Source organism: Salmo trutta, unplaced genomic scaffold (genome assembly GCF_901001165.1).
Source record: "Salmo trutta unplaced genomic scaffold, fSalTru1.1, whole genome shotgun sequence".
NCBI lineage: Eukaryota > Metazoa > Chordata > Actinopteri > Salmoniformes > Salmonidae > Salmo > Salmo trutta.
In genome coordinates this window covers 2332684-2347973 of record NW_021822941.1, presented here as the reverse complement: position 1 = coordinate 2347973, position 15290 = coordinate 2332684, and positions in this window count along the sequence as shown.

The window sequence follows — 15290 nt, the reverse complement described above, 5'->3', positions numbered from 1 at the left end:
ACAATATCATCATTAAGTCAATTAACCAAACATTTATTAATGCAATTGCAGACAGAAGCTGACAATGGAAACACATCATGTATGTTGCAGAGTAAGTTCTGCACCCCACCTAAAGACACAGCTGATTATATACATGTGATCACTACCTGGTGGTCTGATCACCTACGTCAATGTATGTGTGTATCAATAAGCTGAGGTTACCTTATAAAGTAACCCAGTACAGTAGCTTCTCTGAATTCATTAGCATTGTCCACTGTCACACAAGATCAACATGTCAAAACCAGACAGTGGTTACTTCTCTTTATCTAGTTTCAGTCTGACTCAGACCCAGCCTGCAGCTCACTCTCACAGCAGCCAGGGCTTAACCACAAAGACTAATATAGATGCTTGTTCAACGTACAGTGGCAGAGTTATAGACACATAGCAACAGTATCTATTATTAGAAAAAGCTGTTGCGCAGCAACTCACTGCCTTCCTGAAGACAAACAATGTATACGAAACGCTTCAGTCTGGTTTTAGACACCATCATAGCACTGAGACTGCACTTGTGAAGGTGGTAAATGACCTTTTAACCTCTCTAGGTTCGGCGGGACGAAATCGTCCCACCTACGTAACAGCCAGTGGAATCCTGTGGCGCGTTATTCAAATACCTTAGAAATGCTATTACTTCAATTTCTCAAACATATGACTATTTTACAGCATTTTAAAGACAAGACTCTCGTTAATCTAACCACACTGTCCGATTTCAAAAAGGCTTTACAACGAAAGCAAAACATTAGATTATGTCAGCAGAGTACCCAGCCAGAAATAATCAGACACCCATTTTTCAAGCTAGCATATAATGTCACAAAAACCCAAACCACAGCTAAATGCAGCACTAACCTTTGATGATCTTCATCAGATGACACACCTAGGACATTATGTTATACAATGCATGCATGTTTTGTTCAATCAAGTTCATATTTATATCAAAAACCATCTTTTTACATTAGCATGTGACGTTCAGAACTAGCATACCCCCCGCAAACTTCCGGTGAATTTACTAACAATTTACTAAATTACTCACGATAAACGTTCACAAAAAGCATAACAATTATAGTAAGAATTATAGATACAGAACTCCTCTATGCACTCGATATGTCTGATTTTAAAATAGCTTATCGGTGAAAGCACATTTTGCAATATTCTGAGTAGATAGCCCGGCATCACAGGGCTAGCTATTTAGACACCCAGCAAGTTTAGCACTCACCAAAGTCAGATTTACTATAAGGAAAATGTTATTACCTTTGGTGTTCTTCATCGGAATGCACTCCCAGGACTTCTACTTCAATAACAAATGTTGGTTTGGTTCCAAATAATCCATAGTTATATCCAAATATCCTCTGTTATGTTCGTGCATTCAAGACACTATCCGAATGGTAAAGAAGGGTGACGAGCACGACGCATTTCGTGACAAAAGAATTCTAAATATTCCATTACCGTACTTCGAAGCATGACAACCGCTGTTTAAAATCTATTTTTTTGCCATTTTTCTCATAAAAAAGCGATAATATTCCGACCGGTAATCTGTGTTTAGGTTAAAAGACGAAAGAAAATAAAAGCATGGGGTCGACTCGTGCACGCGCCTCAGCCCATTGTCCTCTGATAGAGCACTTGCCAAAAGCGCTAATGTGTTTCAGCCTGGGGCTGGAATTACATCATTCAGCTTTTTCCCGCCTTCTGAGAGCCTATGGGAGCCGTAGGAAGTGTCACGTTACAGCAAAGATCCTCAGTCTTCAATAAACAGAGACAAGAAGCTCAAGAAATGGTCAGAGAGGGCACTTCCTGTAAGGAATCTTCTCAGCTTTTTGCCTGCCATATGAGTTCTGTTAGGGTGTTAAAACACGCCCGATTTAATCTGGTTACTACTCCTGCCCAGTAACTAGAATATGCATATAATTATTGGCTTTGGATAGAAAACACCCTAAAGTTTCTAAAACTGTTTGAATGGTGTCTGTGAGTATAACAGAACTCATATGGCAGGCAAAAACCTGAGAAGATTTCATGCAGGAAGTGGCCTGTCTGACAAGTTGTGTTTCATCTTGGCTCTGTTTATTGAAGACTGAAGATCTTAGCTGTAATGTGTCACTTCCTACGGCTCCCATAGGCTCTCAGAGCCCGGGAAAAAGCTGAATGATGTCGAGACAGCCTCTGGCTGAAACACATTATCGCCTTTGACAAGTGGCCGATCAGAGGACAAAGGGCTTAGGCGCGTGCCCGAATCGACCCCCGTGATTTATTTTCTTTCGTCTGTTTACCTAATTGCAGATTCCCGGTCGGAATATTATCGCTTTTTTACGAGAAAAATGGCATAAAAATTGATTTTAAACAGCGGTTGACATGCTTCGAAGTACGGTAATGAAATATTTAGAAATCTTTTGTCACGAAATGCGCCGTGCGCGTGACCCTTATTTACCATTCGGATAGTGTCTTGAACGCACAAACAAAACGCCGCTGTTGGAACATAACTATGGATTATTTGGGACCAAACCAACATTTGTTATTGAAGTAGAAGTCCTGGGAGTGCATTCTGATGAAGAACACCAAAGGTAATCAAACTGTTCTAATAGTAAATCGGAGTTTGGTGAAGGCTAAACTTGCTGGGTGTCTAAATAGCTAGCCCTGTGATGCCGGGCTATCTACTTAGAATATTGCAAAATGTGCTTTCACCGAAAAGCTATTTTAAAATCGGACATATCGAGTGCATAGAGGAGTTCTGTATCTATAATTCTTAAAATAATTGTTATGCTTTTTGTGAACGTTTATCGTGAGTAATTTAGTAAATTGTTAGTAAATTCGCCGGAAGTTTGCGGGGGGTATGCTAGTACTGAATGTCACATGCTAATGCAAAAATATGTTTTTTTATATAAATATGAACTCGATTGAACAAAACATGCATGTATTGTATAACATAATGTCCTAGGGTTGTCATCTGATGAAGATCATCAAAGGTTAGTGCTGCATTTAGCTGTCTTCTGGGTTTATGTGACATTATATGCTAGCTTGAAAAATGGGTGTCTGATTATTTCTGGCTGGGTACTCTGCTGACATAATCTAATGTTTTGCTTTCGTTGTAAAGCCTTTTTGAAATCGGACAGTGTGGTTAGATTAACGAGAGTCTTGTCTTTAAAATGCTGTAAAATAGTCATATGTTTGAGAAATTGAAGTAATAGCATTTCTAAGGTATTTGAATAACGCGCCACAGAATTCCACTGGCTGTTACGTAGGTGGGACGATTTTGTCCCGCCGGCCCTAGAGAGGTTAAACAACAAAGAGTCGTGACTAACAATAGATTGTTGAGAAGGTCCTGATTGTTTCTAAGAGTGTATTTCTGTTTCTGTTTAATGTTTTGTCCAGAAACCAGTCCTCCTGAGCCCTCCTCTTCCTCCCCTCCTCCTGTAGACTGTGGTCTGTGTTGCATGTTGCTGTTCAGTCTTTGTCCTGTGTATGCTCTCCTCTCCTACACCTGTGTCTACACATTCTTCAGAACAACAGGTAAACAAACTATCTCACTTTCTCAGTCAGGATTTCACTTTTTCACTCATCATTTTTTAAAAGTGTGGTTAGTCCTAATCAATCTTACTTATTATCAAAAAAAAATACTATTTTTTTTAAACCTGCATTTTGTTAAGAATGCAATCAGAGCAACACACAGCCTATCTATCCCGTGGTCTGATGGTGAGTGTATCTGGGTCTCTAATGCGGATATTAGTTAGTATAATGGCTACATAGAACCATACAAGGATAGACGCAAAAGTACTACCATGCTCTCTCATGTTCACACCTTTTGACTTGAGCTTGGCCATCTCAAGGTCTGACGGTAAATGTTAAAAGTGGAACGATGTGACACTAAACTTCGAGGGGTCACTCAGACTACCTCGCCTCTCACATTGAGAGTCATGCTGAAACTACACTTCCAGGACGTATCGCTCGTTCACCCTGTGTATGTTACCAGCCTCGAAGCTGTACCCCTGCTACTTGGAGCAGACTTGATGGATCGATTACTCCCATTGATGGATTGGAAAACCAACCAGGTCACAGGCAACAGTGCCTTCTCCACTGACCACACTGTCTTCCCCTAACGCTAGCTGCAACGCAGTCCTTCACGAGGGGTATCTGTCGAATGCACCCCTTGGGAAAAAGATGTTTAGAAACCACTTTGTTGGGGACCGTCACCCCTTACAATGACACTAATGGCGTCAGTCCAGCAACTGACCCGATGACTCCCACTGGTGAAACACTTTGCGATATCACAGACCGATATCCTCGTCTCAGTTCGCAGGTACTGAAGAGGTTGCCACACACGGACGCGGTGGTGACTGACATGCCTCGACAGCAACTGAGCATTTTGAAGCACAAACACCAGGAGATTTGGTTGAAAGGTTACAGCCATTCTCAACACAACGCGGCCGCTGACAACTTGCACATAGGGTCCGACCTTTTCGTTTGCACCTCGGACCCCAACACCACCCGCTGGTGGGGGGGTTCCGAGACACAAAGGGGGGGAATAGTAGCCCAGACCAGTGATGAGCCTCATCGAGGCCGGTGGGGGGGTCGAGACTACTGACAACACCGTACGAGGCCGCCAGAGCATAAATCAAATCTAGTTGTAAACTCCCCTATTAGAACAGTGAGGAGCAGACAGGCCCCTAGACAGGGATTATCTTAGAACACATCTAAAATAGTACTAAGGTGTACCACACTGGTCATAAAGGAAGTCCAGTGAACTTGTCCACCTCCAAAACAAATGGCAAAAATAATCATTCCTTGCCATATGTGTAGGTTCAACTACAATACAACTAGTAAAATGCTCCAATCATGTGTTCCGGTAGATAACATTTCAGAATAAATTGGTAGGATAACTGGTCCCCTTGAGTACCAGTACCAATACCAGCAACAGTCAGCCCAGCTTCAATCAGTAAGAATGTTAGAGACCTAACCAATCAAACTACCCTTGACAACAGTGACATCGGAGTCACTCAGAGTGCAACACTTGGAAGGGAATCTCCAGTGCACTCTTCCAATAGTTAACACACATGTCACTAACAAATAGAATCCTCCATTCAGGAGGAAAATTATTAGAAGTCATTAACCATGATCACACCACGTACGACTGGTCCAATATTTCCGTCGTGAGGTTAGCTCCTCCGTGGATAACATAGCTATGAAATAGACTTCATACCTATCGCCACTACAATAGTGGAAGACACAGTGACTTGTAGAAAAACTACTACAGACTCCCTTGACACCAATTCTGACTGACCTCCAGGCATTGACCTGAAAATGACCTGACTATGTCAGACTCATTCTGAACAAGTTGTAATCTGCCAGGATACTTGGTTTTCTTCCCTTGACATGTGCGATTGTGTAAGCATAAATGTACATGCACAACGGAACATCCAAATAGGATTTATGCTAGGACCACTTAAGGGCAAAAGCAATATAACAGCCTTAGTAAAGTTAAACATTTACTTCTAGGCCTTTGACTCTACAGCACTCACCAGTTTTCTTCCCAGAAGTCCATAGGTCATCCCTGTAGACTGCCCAAAACTAGTACATTACAGCTGTAGACTTATCATATAGTTATCAACTTAGGATAGTGCCTAAGCAACACACCAAGTAGGAAAACCCTAGATATGGCATTAGAGACAATGCCATGATAATCATTTTGCCAGAACATTGGACGTATATAGAATACAGTCCAATTAGATGATTTTTGTGTGAGAACTATATTTTGTATATATTTTGTTTATGCTTTCATTCCTTTTCGGTTCAGTTCCTTTGACACTTAGGAAGTGATACAGCCATAAACAAAGTCCCCATACAACCATCGCTTAGTGCCACAACGCCGCTCATTGGGGAATGAATGTAATTATATATATTTCATGAGTGTGTGTGCATCGTTAACATCTGCCTAAGTTACTGCCCAGATCTTCCGGTCTGGACGACGGGTCTGGAACGGCGACCCCAAATCCGGAGACCCACGGCCTATCCTTGTGGCGGCATGTCCGCTGTCAGAGAGCCTACCAAGGTAAACCACCAGAGGGGGACCGCAACGGCGATCACCAACTAGGACATCCCCTGGCCCTTCCTGGGGTACTTTGCAGCTTCCAGGGAACCTACCAAGGTACACCACTAGAGGGGACCGCAACAGCAATCACCAACCGGACATCACTACCCATCCTTGTGGTGGACTGCTCCGCTTTCAGAGAGCCTACCATGTTCAACCACCAGAGGGGACTGCAATGATGATCTACAAACGGGACATCACGTGGTCATTAATTTATGTTGATTTGTAACTTGCAGGACAAACAAGATCCAAACCACCAGGAGGGTATGTCATGAATTTGCCCTCTTTGGGTTTTCTATGCACCATCCCCCTATCTCCCCCTACCCAGGCTCTGCGAGAGAGGTGGTAAATTCCTAAGAAAATGTCCCGCCTCATGGCCACAGAATAAAGAGAACCCAGAAATTCTTCCACCTCACAGGACTGGAAAACCGAACGACATTTATGTTCTGGAGAAGGTATAATAGATCGGTGAAGAATTCAGAGGTCCATTTGGTACAATTTTGTGAAACTCATGAGAGACAATACCATGGCTCTGTTTATATAATAGCCTCAGTTGTGAGACTTACATCTAATGGTTGTATAAAATGAATGAATAAGGATAAAGCTATTTGGAATATTTTGGGATGCTTGTAAGATGTTAATGTGAGAGAATTGTATTTCTGTTTAACCTCTATGGGACCGGCGGGACGAATTCGTCCCACCTACGTAACAGCCAGTTGAATCCTGTGGCGCGATTTTTAAAACGTTTGAAATACTATTACTTCAATTTCTCAAATATATGACTATTTTACAGCTATTTAAAGACAAGACTCTCGTTAATCTAACCACACTGTCCAATTTCAAAAAGGCTTTACAACGAAAGCAAAACATTAGATTATGTCAGGAGAGTGCCCAGCCAGAAATAATCAGACACCCATTTTTCAAGCTAGCATATAATGTCACAAAAACCCAAACCACAGCTAAATGCAGCACTAACCTTTTATGATCTTCATCAGATGACACACCTAGGACATTATGTTATACAATACATGCATGTCTGTTCAATCAAGTTCATATTTATATCAAAAACCAGCTTTTTACATTAGCATGTGACGTTCAGAAAAAGCATACCCCCCGCAAACTTCCAGGGAATTTACTAACAATTTGCTAAATTACTCACGATAAACGTTCACAAAAAGCATAACAATTATTTTAAGAATTATAGATACATTACTCCTCTATGCACTCGATATGTCCGATTTTAAAATAGCTTTTCGGATGAAGCACATTTTGCAATATTCTAAGTACATAGCCCGGCATCACAGGGCTAGCTATTTAGACACCCACCAAGTTTAGCCTTCACCAAAGTCAGATTTACTATTAGAAAAGTTTGATTACCTTTCCTGTTCTTCGTCAGAATGCACTCCCAGGACTTCTACTTCAATAACAAATGTAGGTTTGGTCCCAAATAATCCATCGTTATATCCAAACAGCGGCGTTTTGTTCGTGCGTTCTAGACACTATCAGAATTGTAAATCACGGTCGTGCGCATGGCACAGAACGTGACAAAAAAATTCTAAATATTCCATTACCGTACTTCGAAGCATGTCAACCGCTGTTTAAAATCAATTTTTATGCAATTTATCTCGTAGAAAAGCGATAATATTCCGACCGGGAATCTGCAATTAGCTAAACAGCCGAAGGAAAATACTGCACGGGGGCAAATCGCGCATGTGCCTAATTCTATTGTCCTCTGATGGGACACTTGGAAAAGGGGATTCTGTGTTTCAGCCTGAGGCTGCCTCGTCATCGTTCAGGTTTTTCCCGGGTTCTGAGAGCCTATTGGAGCCCTAGGAATTGTCACGTTACAGCTAAGATCCTGACCCTTCAATAAACAGAAGCAAGAACAACAACACCTTGTCAGACAGGGTACTTCCTGCATGAAACCTTCTCAGGTTTTTGCCTGCCATAGGAGTTCTGTTATACTCACAGACACCATTCAAACAGTTTTAGAAACTTTAGGGTGTTTTCTATCCAAACCTGAACAATAATATGCATATTCTAGCTTCTGAGTTGGTGTAGGAGGCAGTTAAAAATGGGCACATATTTTTTCCAAAATTCTCAATACTGCCCCCTAGCCCGTAGAGGTTAAAGTTTCACCAAGTCATCGGCACGCCCCCATGAACAGACGGGACCTGGCGTCATGACACAGCCTTTTCTATGTTCCGAATATTACCCCCACCCAGATTTTCTCTCAGGAGAGCGAGCTGACCTCCATTACAAATTGGCTGAAGGTTTGACCTGTAACACCCTGGCCATAGAGAGGGGTTTTTGTTCTTTATTTTGGTTAGGCCAGGGTGTTACATTGGGTGGGCGTTCTCTGTTCTTTTTTCTAGGTTGGTTTGTTTTGTTGATTTTGGCCGCGTGGCTTCCAATCAGAAACAGCTGTAGTTTGTTGTTGCTGATTGGGAGTCACACATAAGTAGCCTGTTTTTCCTTTGGGTTTGGTGGGTGATTGTTTCTGTCTAGTGCTTTCTGTTGAGAGTTTTTCCTGACAAGACTGTTTTGCTGTCTTTGGTTTATTTTTGTATAGTGTTCTCTTTTTTCATTAAATATCAAGATGAACACATCCTCCGCTGCACCTTGGTTTTATTACGATGACAACCCTTACAGAATGACCCACCAACAACGGACCAAGCAGCGGAGGAAGGAGCAGCACCAGGAGGGGATGAAGCAGCGTGCTCGGGAGGTAATGGCATCCTGGTCGCTGGAGGTTTTGGAGTCAAGGATTGACTGGACATGGGAACAATTATTTGACCACTGCAACAACCTGCCGAGGGAGTGCGACGGACACGAGAGGCAGTCCCCAAATTTTTTTTTTTGGGGGGGGGCACACGGGGAGATTGGCGAATCAGGCGTTAGACCTGAGTCAACTCCCTGTGCTTACCGGAAGCAGCGTCGTACTGGTCAGGCACCGTGTTATGCTGTGAAGCGCACGGTGTCTCCAGTGCGCGCTCATAGCCCGGTGCGCTATAGGCCAGCCCCCCGCAAGTGCCATGCGAGTGTAGGCATCGAGCCAGGACGGATTGTGCCAGCTCAGCGCGTCTGGTCTCCATTGCGCCGTTTCGGTCCAGGCTATCCTGCGCCGGCTCTGCGCACTGAGTCTCCAGGGCGCTAGGAGCGCTCAGTTTGCCCAATGCCTGCACTCCGCCCGTGCCAGGCCAAAGTGGGCATTCAGCCTGGAGTATGTGTGAACAGCCTACGTACCAGAACTCCAGTGCTCCCCCACAGCCCGGTTTATCCTGTGCCTCCTCCTCGGACCAGGCCTCCAGTGGGTCTCCCCATCCTGGTCAGTCCTGTGCCTCCTCCACAGACCAGGCCTCCAGTGGCTCTCCCCATCCTGGTCAGTCCTGTACCTCCTCCACGGACCAGGCCTCCAGTGGGTCTCCCCATCCTGGTCAGTCCTGTGCCTCCTCCACGGACCAGGCCTCCAGTGGGTCTCCCCAGCCTGGTGAGTCCAGTGCCTGTGCCCAGAGCCAGGCCTCCTTCATGTCTCCCCAGCCTGGTGAGTCCTGGGCAAAAGCCGCCGGAGCCGCCAGAGCCGCCCGCCAGTCCGGAGCCGCCATAGCCGCCCGCCAGTCCGGAGCCGTCAGAGCCGCCCGCCTGTCCGGAGCCGCCAGAGCCGCCCGCCTGTCCGGAGCAACCAGAGCCGCCCGCCTGTCCGGAGCCGCCAGAGCCGCCCGCCTGTCCGGAGCCGCCAGAGCCGCCCGCCTGTCCGGAGCCGCCAGAGCCGCCCGCCTGTCCGGAGCCGCCCGCCTGTCCGGAGTCGCCAGAGCCGCCCGCCAGCCCGGTGAGGCCTGCGCCCAGGGCCTCCTTCATGTCTCCCCAGCCTGGTGAGTCCTGTGCCTGCGCCCAGGGCCAGGCCTCCTTTATGTCTTCCCAGCCTGGTGAATCCTGGGTCAGTGCCACCGGAGCCGCCCGCCAGCACGGAGCCGCCGGAGCCGCCAGGGTTGCCCGCCAGCCGGGCGCAGCCAGGGTTGCCCGCCAACAGGGCGCAACCAGAATCGCCCTTCAGCCGGGCGCAGCCAGGGTCGCCCGCCAACCGGGCGCAGCCAGGGTCGCCCGCCAGCCGGGCGCAGCCAGGGTCGCCCGCCAGCCGGGCGCAGCCAGGGTCGCCCGCCAGCCGGGCGCAACCAGAATCGCCCGCCAGCCGGGCTCAGTCAGGGTCGCCCACCAGTCCTCCGGTGCGGCCAGGGGCGCCACCTAAGTGGGCTACGCTGAGGGTGGAGCGGAGGCCACGTCCCACACCTGAGCCGCCGCCGTAAGAAGGCCTACCCGGACCCTCCCCTTCGGAGTCAGGTTTTGCGGCCGGAGTCCGCACCTTTGGGGGGGGGTACTGTAATGCCCTGGCCATAGAGAGGGGTTTTTGTTCTTTATTTTGGTTAGGCCAGGGTGTTACATTGGGTGGGCTTTCTATGTTATTTTTTCTAGGTTGGTTTATTTCATTGATTTTGGCCGTGTGGCTTCCAATCAGACACAGCTGTAGTTTGTTGTTGCTGATTGGGAGTCACACATAAGTAGCCTGTTATTCCTTTGGGTTTGGTGGGTGATTGTTTCTGTCTAGTGCTTTCTGTTGAGAGCTTTTCCTGACAGGACTGTTTTGCTGTCTTTGGTTTATTTTTGTATAGTGTTCTCCTTTTTTCATTAAATATCAAGATGAACACACATCCTCCGCTGCACCTTGGTTTTATTACGATGACAGCCCTTACATGACCATGCATTCATTGTTCTGAACTTTAACCATACCATGTGGTTAAACTCTTAGACTTTTGATACCGACAGAATAATAACAAGTCTTTGATATTAATTACTAGTCTGTAGCTAGGAATTCGGTATCATTGAACGCGAGGACCAACGAAACATCTGTCCTATAACGACTTTAATAAATGTCACTTTGAAATATCCATTCTAACCGAGAGAGAGAGAGCGAGAGGACAAAACTCTCCAACAGAACAGACTTTTCAACAAAGATCCCGATGACACACTGAGCGTAAATATATTTATTGATTACAATTGTTCCCGAATGAGTGAGCGTTCATGTGCAAAGGATTAGCATATCAATTGTTATAATTATCAACTCTTTTGTCTAAAAAGCCGCCATGCCGGTTTAGCCTACTAGGGCACATTCTCCTATCATTTCCTTGTAACCATATCTGTATTTTATACATTTCTGTGAATTACATAGTTAGTAAATAAATTATTTTAAGACAATTGATGTTTGGATGACTCATAGTGAAGACTGGGGTCATGCAGATAACCAACAATTTAAGACGTTTGGAATGAGACTGACGTGAGGTAAACTAATATGTCTGTGACGTAGAAGTCCGTCACTAGCCGCGGGCAGCATTTGGTACTTTAACGCACGCACACATTCATCACTCCTCCCTGCTCCGTTATCAGATAAGTTAACAATGTGGGTCGACACACAAGTTAACTTCTCTATCTTAGTACATACATTTCACACTTCAGTAAACGGTTAGGGTATAAAGAAATAAACAGACAAGTGTTCATATTTAATATAAGCAATATTTAGTATACTTATCGATGTTATGGATGAGCGCGGTTGTTTGTTCTGTTCCTCTCTCTCTCCATCTCTGTAGCTTCCGGCTATGCTGGATAAGGACCCGAGCTAAGGGAATTGGGCTTACTTTGTAGTGCCTGTCCGGAATGGCTCATTAATGTAAATGGGCATGTTGGTTGACACTGTCAGTAGTGATGACATTTTGTAAATGTTATATTGTGATGTTGTTTCATAAACGTGTTGCAATGTATATATTTTGGTATGTTTAGATAAATGGAAACTGTAGGTTGAATAGGTAATTGATTAATTAATTAGTCTTAATTCTCTGATACTGTTACTGACAGACCCAGCTACTCTGACACTGTTACTGACAGACCCAGATACTCTGATCCTGTTACTGACAGACCCAGATACTCTGATCCTGTTACTGACAGACCCAGCTACTCTGATCCTGTTACTGACAGACCCAGCTACTCTGATGCTGTTACTGACAGACCCAGATACTGTAACTGACAGACCCAGCTACTCTGATACTGTAACTGACAGAACCAGCTACTCTGATACTGTTACTGACAGACCCAGCTACTCTGATACTGTTACTGACAGACAGAGCTACTCTGATGCTGTTACTGACAGACCCAGCTACTCTGATACTGTTACTGACAGACCCAGCTACTCTGTTACTGTTACTGACATCCCAGCTACTCTGATACTGTTACTGACAGACCCAGCTTCTCTGAAACTGTTACTGTCAGACCCAGCTACTCTGACACTGTTACTGTCAGACCCAGCTACTCTGACAATGTTACTGACAGACCAGCTACTCTGATACTGTTACTTACAGACCCAGCTACTCTGATACTGTTACTGACAGACCCAGCTACTCTGATACTGTTACTGACAGACCCAGTTACTCTGATACTGTTACTGACAGACCCAGCTACTCCGATACTGTTACTGACAGACCCAGCTACTCCGATACTGTTACTGACAGACCCAGCTACTCTGATACTGTTACTGACAGACCCAGCTACTCTGATACTGTTACTGACAGACCCAGCTACTCTGATGCTGTTACTGACAGACCCAGATACTATGATACTGTAACTGACAGACCCAGCTACTCTGATACTGTTACTGACAGACCCAGCTACTCTGATACTGTTACTGACAGACCCAGCGACTCTGATACTGTTACTGACAGACCCAGCTACTCTGATAATGTTACTGACAGACCCAGCTACTCTGATACTGTTACTGACAGACCCAGCTACTCTGATACTGTTACTGACAGACCCAGCTACTCTGATACTGTTACTGACAGACCCAGCTACTCTGATACTGTTATTGACAGACCCAGTTTCTCTGATACTGTTACTGACAGACCCAGTTTCTCTGATACTGTTACTGACAGACCCAGCTACTCTGACACTGTTACTGGCAGACCCAGCAACTCTGACGCTGTTACTGACAGACCCAGCTACTCTGACGCTGTTATTGACAGACCCAGCTACTCTGACGCTGTTACTGACAGACCCAGCTACTCTGACGCTGTTACTGACAGACCCAGTTACTCTGACACTGTTACTGACAGACCCAGTTACTCTGACACTGTTACTGACAGACCCAGCTGCTCTGACTTTGTTACTGACAGACCCAGCTACTGTGACTCTGTTACTGACAGACCCAGCTACTCTGACACTGTTACTGACATACCAGCTACTCTGACTCTGTTGCTGACAGACAAGCTGCTCTGATACTGTTACTGACAGACCCAGCTACTCTGATACTGTTACTGACAGACCCAGCTACTCTGATACTGTTACTGACAGACCCAGCTACTCTGATACTGTAACTGACTGACCCAGCTACTCTGAAACTGTTACTGTCAGACCCAGCTACTCTGACACTGTTACTGACAGACCCAGCTACTCTGACACTGTTACTTACAGACCCAGCTACTCTGATACTGTTACTGACAGACCCAGCTACTCTGATACTGTTACTGACAGACCCAGCTACTCTGATACTGTTACTGACAGACCCAGCTACTCTGACACTGTTACTGACAGACCCAGCTACTCTGACACTGTTACTGACAGACCCAGCTACTCTGATACTGTTACTGACAGACCCAGCTACTCTGATACTGTTACTGACAGACCCAGCTACTCTGACACTGTTACTGACAGACCCAGCTACTCTGACACTGTTACTGACAGACCCAGCTACTCTGATACTGTTACTGACAGACCCAGCTACACTGATACTGTTACTGACAGACCCAGCTACTCTGATACTGTTATTGACAGACCCAGTTACTCTGATACTGTTACTGACAGACCCAGTTACTCTGATACTGTTACTGACAGACCCAGCTACTCTGATACTGATACTGACAGACCCAGTTACTCTGATACTGTTACTGCCAGACCCAGCTACTCTGATACTGTTACTGACAGACCCAGCTACTCTGATACTGTTACTGACAGACCCAGCTACTCTGATACTGTTAATGCCAGACCCAGCTACTCTGATACTGTTACTTACAGACCCAGCTACTCTGATACTGTTACTTACAGACCCAGCTACTCTGATACTGTTACTGACAGACCCAGTTACTCTGATACTGTTACTGACAGACCCAGCTACTCTGATACTGTTACTGGCAGACCCAGCTACTCTGATACTGTTACTGACAGACCCAGCTACTCTGATACTGTTACTGACAGACCCAGTTACTCTGATACTGTTATTGACAGACCCAGCTACTCTAATACTGTTACTGACAGACCCAGTTACTCTGATACTGTTACTGACAGACCCAGCTACTCTGATACTGTTACTTACAGACCCAGCTACTTTGATACTGTTACTGACAGACCCAGCTACTCTGACACTGTTACTGACAGACCCAGATACTGTGACGCTTTTACAGACAGACCCAGCAACTCTGACGCTGTTACTGACAGACCCAGCAACTCTGATGCTGTTACTGACAGACCCAGCTACTCTGACGCTGTTACTGACAGACCCAGATACTCTGACCCTGTTACTGACAGACCCAGCTACTCTGACGCTGTTACTGACAGACCCAGCAACTCTGACGCTGTTACTGACAGATCCAGCAACTCTGAAGCTGTTACTGACAGACCCAGCTACTCTGACGCTGTTACTGACAGACCCAGCTACTCTGACGCTGTTACTGACAGACCCAGCTACTCTGACGCTGTTTTTGACAAACCCAGCTACTCTGACGCTGTTACTGACAGACCCAGCAACTCTGACGCTGTTACTGACAGACCCAGCTACTCTGACGCTGTTACTGATAGACCCAGATACTCTGACCCTGTTACTGACAGACCCAGTTACTCTGATACTGTTACTGACAGACCCAGTTACTCTGATACTGTTACTGACAGACCCAGTTACTCTGATACTGTTACAGACAGACCCAGCTACTCTGATACTGTTACTGACAGACCCTGCTACTCTGATACTGTTACTGACAGACCCAGTTACTCTGATACTGTTACTGACAGACCCAGCTACTCTGATAATGTTACTGGCAGACCCAGCTACTCTGATACTGTTACTGACAGACCCAGCTACTCTGATACT